This window comes from Cheilinus undulatus, linkage group 16, assembly GCF_018320785.1.
Source record: "Cheilinus undulatus linkage group 16, ASM1832078v1, whole genome shotgun sequence".
NCBI classification, from domain to species: domain Eukaryota; kingdom Metazoa; phylum Chordata; class Actinopteri; order Labriformes; family Labridae; genus Cheilinus; species Cheilinus undulatus.
Genome location: NC_054880.1, coordinates 4,547,975 through 4,552,538, shown reverse-complemented (window position 1 = coordinate 4,552,538; position 4,564 = coordinate 4,547,975). Strand labels below are relative to the sequence as shown.

Below are 4,564 nucleotides of genomic sequence, written 5' to 3'. Positions count from 1 at the left end.
CGTAGTGCATATGCCAAGCCTGTAGGTGGCGCTGTAACACTGCCACAGAAATGCACCAAAAGAGAAGAAGAGCATCACAGAAAACTGACACAAACTTTCTTCTGGTCGCCCTTCTGGTTGTTCTCCACGTTGGATTTAAGAACACACTCCTGTAAGCCGCCATTGTTGTTGTGGTCGGACCCTCACAGGCGTCTTAAGAGCGTTGGATACCCTACCTGCCAGTCAAAACCCCCAGAGCACAAATCACAACCTCTCAACAGCTGACCCCTCCCCCTCCCCTCTGTGCAGCTCACCTGTTCTAAATCACCCCGTTGATCTCAACCACACTCACCATCTGATTCTGAGAGCAGCAGCAGCAAAATCCCAGCACTCAACCTTCCTCCACAACTTTTTCCAACATTGAAAAAGCAGAAAGTGAACAAAAAGGAAACTGGAATCTGGATCTTGGAAACTCATTACTTACCCTTAAACCTGGTAAGAAAAAAACACCATAACAATTCAAACAATTGTGTCAGTACAAACCAACTTCTCCATACCTCAAACTTAAAGCCAGTTCAGTACCCTACAGAATAAGAGGATTGCCCAGGATGGCCTAATGCAGCTACACTGACTGAGAACCTGCTGGAGAACGGTGAGCAGCAACATACAGCTATGATGAACAGGAGAGAGAACAGCATTTAATGACTGAACCTTCATTTCCACTAATCACCTGTTTCTTTAAACAGGTCAGGCTTTTTTTCCATCACTGGAAAAATCTGGATGGTGAGCGACCAAACACGACTTCCAAAGGCTTCCCCTCTCACACTAGGCCTCAAGCCTCAAGCCTGAGCCCCCCTTTCCTGGCTAGAGGTAGGCCAAACCTTAGCCTTACCTTTAGTTAAAAACCACTTTGGATGGACATTTATTTATCATGGAAAATAGAGAATTATTTGATTTAAGATTTTATTTTTTATTGAAACATTTGAAAAGGAAGTTTATGGACCCTTAGTATTCCGATTAGGTTCATCGGGTCTTCCGATTTGATTACACTGAAAATTCTTATAAACAGACCCCTGTAGTTTTCACACCTTGACAGTTTCAGCTGCACACTGCTGCCTTCCTCAGAAGTGTCACGTGATGTTGCAGTGACATGTCTGGCCAGCTGATTTATACAGATTTAATATACAGACTGTAAATCGGGATGAGGGGGCGTACCGACTCTGACAATGCATGCCTCATAGCAAGAAGGGTCACTCCTCGGTCAGGGCCTTTCTGTGCAGAGTTTGCATGTTCTCTCCAGATACTCCGGCTTCCTCCCACCACCAAAAACATGCTCGTTAGGTTAATTGGTGACTCTGTCAGCCCTGTGATTGACTGGCAACCACTCCAGTATGTACCCCGCCTCTCACCCAATGACAGCTGGGATAGGCTCCAGCCCCCTGCAACCCCCAACGGGATATGCGGTATATACCAAGTGAGTTGTGCGACTCCAAATTCGTGACTGAATTGGATGAAAGTCGCACAGTATACGCCCGTCTTTAGCTAGTTAGCTTCAGAAAATGAGGATTTATTATGGCCTTTTCAAACTGGAGACTCCAAAAAGGACTCTCGATAGTCGCATAAACCATGGTCATAAGGCTGCTGCTCCTGAACGCTTCAACATACAGACATCATCTCAGTCTATGGAAAGGTGGCTCTTTTAGCGTGACTTTTCTGGGAGGGGATTACGGATCAGAAAAAGCATGGACTCAGTGTGCAAAGACCTTTAAGGTCAGAGGTTAGCAGGCATTTTGCTATATAGCAATGCTAATAACTGTAATGAATAACATTTTCACAGCTAATACAGAGGACTGTAGCACTAAATAGGTCACCTGATAGAGGTTGTAGGGACTCTCTGACTCAGCAGGACTGTTTTAGATCAGTATGATGATCAGGAAAGTTCAGAAGAGCTGCTAATGCTGAGCTGTGTCACTTTTATTACTCTGTTTGTTAAAAGTCTGATTAACTGTGTCTGCTGTGGTGTTTTTATCCTGGAATGGTTAACATGGTGAGAATACTGAGAATCAGAGCTTTCTGATGGCGTGTGGTTTAACTTATGAATGGTATTCCTGTAAATAACCGAATAGTAGAACATCTCTACCCGGCAGTGCTGTAGCCTCTTTACTGGTCCCCCTGCCTGAGCGGCTTAAAGGGACATTCACACTGAAATCCTGGAGGATAATACCATTACTATTAACAAGTGCCTTATACAACCCAGCCTCAATCCCACAGATGTAGCAGCTTTAACAGGTCCTCAGAGGAGGTTTTGGTTGTTTACTTCAGTTTGGGTTTTTATTGTGTAATAAATGCGATGACCACAGCGCCAGTGCCAGTTAAGGAACCTGGAAAACCACCCACCACGGAGGTTTCATAAATGAGGATTTTTCCCTGTACTGATTTACTGTAGGAGTTTAAATCCCCGTGACATGACTGGAAATTCATCTATCATGAAGAGTCCCAAACATTTCTGAGAAAATCCTCTCATCAGACGTTTAAAGCTGCAGGTAGTCTCTGGACCCACCCACCTTTATGATGACCCACATTCCTGATGAAATGTCAGCCACTCTAATGCTTACAGAGAAGACTGAGACTGTTTGGGCATGATAAAGTGACGAAGAGTTATGTACATGTCATATTTATGTCAGGCTTTGTTAAACTGCCATCGTATAATCAAACATTTAGCTATTCTACCACCTCACTATCAGTCTTTAAAAACGCCACCACTCAGGCTTTTTGACCTGACTTTTCTCAGGCCAGAGCAAACAACCCTCTAAAAGGCTCCATGACCCACTTTTGAGCCCTGACCCGCCAGTTGAGAACCATGGATTTAAAAGATAGACGCTGAAAGATTTCAGATAATTATATTAGAATTATACCAGAAATGCTGGCCTAATGTGAGTCAATCGATTGAGTTCAAAATGGTTTAAAACTATACATTTAAGTTCAGCTGACACCTACAGGATTTTAAACAGATGGTGAACATAATGCAGAAGTTAATAGATCTAAAATAAGTGGATCAGGTCCATCAGCAGGGCATATCTGATCATAGAAAGATGACAACATGCTGATGTTTTCCAGTAACACCCTGTTTTTCAGACACACCTTATGAATCTGCAGATTAATACTGTAAACTCCACTTAGGCAACAGGGGAATCACTGCCTTACTAAAGGATTGTCATTATCCTTACCTGGAATTTGAAACCAGGACATTCCGCAGCTTTAATGTTATTATCCCCCCAGAACTAGCTGGCCTGACTGGGGAGAAGCCTTGACATCCCCAAGGAGGAGTTGGAAAATGTCACTCAGGAGAGGGAGGTCTGGGTTCACTGCTGCCATGACTTGGGCTGCCATGGATGGATGATGGATGGACGGACGGACGAATGGATGGACAGACAAACTTAGAGACGCTGCTTGTAAACAAGCAAAGACGGCCCCTGCCAGGGCTCCAGGCCGGCACTGGGCCACTGAGAGCTGACAACCTTTAAACTAGAGCAGCAGATTAACATGGTCAAAGTTTGTAATGACAGTAGGAATCCTCCCTAATGGGGCCCCATCTGAAGCCCCCTTTCTCTGCCAATCACTGAATGCATTATAAATTAAACAAAGTCCGTCAGTGAAAGCATGGATGAAATATCAGAGTGGTTTATCTCCTTTTTATTGGTTTGAAAGCAGTATTTACGTGGAATTCACGGGGAAAAGCTCACATTTCCTGACAGAATCTTGGATCTCTACTTCTTGCAAAAACCAGCAAAATTGTACAGTATGCCAACAAATAGACAAAATATTATCTAGTAGTGTCTGTTGTAAAACCATGTTAGGGTAAGGTAGAAATCAGCATGTGCAAGAAGACTCAACCTGCTTTTGATAAAACTAAAAGTCTGGTTAGTTATGGAAGACGGACTGCTCCTCTTAAAGACAGACACAGGATGTTAAGCACTGCTGTGAAGTACAGGGTGTACTCAGGGTCACAGTGGTGAGAAACTGCAGCACTTCCAGGACTGATGTTTCTCTGAAATGTTGGCAGTTTTTTACTTGGTTAACCTCAAACACCCTCTGTCTGATTCCAGTACATCTGCAGGAAAGCATGAGAAAATCTTAAAGGCTGACTGAGGCGGTTTGGACTGTCAAAGACTGAAACAGTTCCACTTTTACATGAGTTAAGGCTCCAGCAGCACAAACATGACCCAGAGGTTAAGATCTGTGACTGAAGTGGGTGAGGTGACCCCTGTCTCTAACCAGGACTCAGCCCTTTTGACTTTATGGGAGTTTCACATCAGCCCAGACCCAGGACCACTTCACCCCAAAGTTCATTAGATCAGTGTGAATGCAGGTCTACCATACATCAGTACCCTGCCTAACTCTGCCTAAAGAGGTGGTCTCAGGCAAACCCAACCAGGCCCCAGTACTGGGTACTCATCAATAATTTTGGTGTAAATAGAAAAACGTGGTTTTCTGCAGTTGGATGCATGAACACACACCAGCCCAAGATTTTAGATCTCAATGAGACTAACCTGATTAGATAAAGGACAAAAAAAAGTGGCTGCCA

At 43.9% G+C, this 4,564-nt stretch overlaps 1 long non-coding RNA gene across 1 annotated transcript; it reads left to right on the top strand.

The window, feature by feature from the left end:
* The first annotated feature begins 355 nt into the window (after nt 1–355).
* On the top strand, nt 356–825 carry LOC121523891. The gene is made up of 3 exons (XR_005993069.1): nt 356–474; nt 550–631; nt 726–825. It is a non-coding gene; the product is annotated as an uncharacterized LOC121523891 (long non-coding RNA).
* The last annotated feature ends 3,739 nt before the right edge of the window (nt 826–4,564 follow it).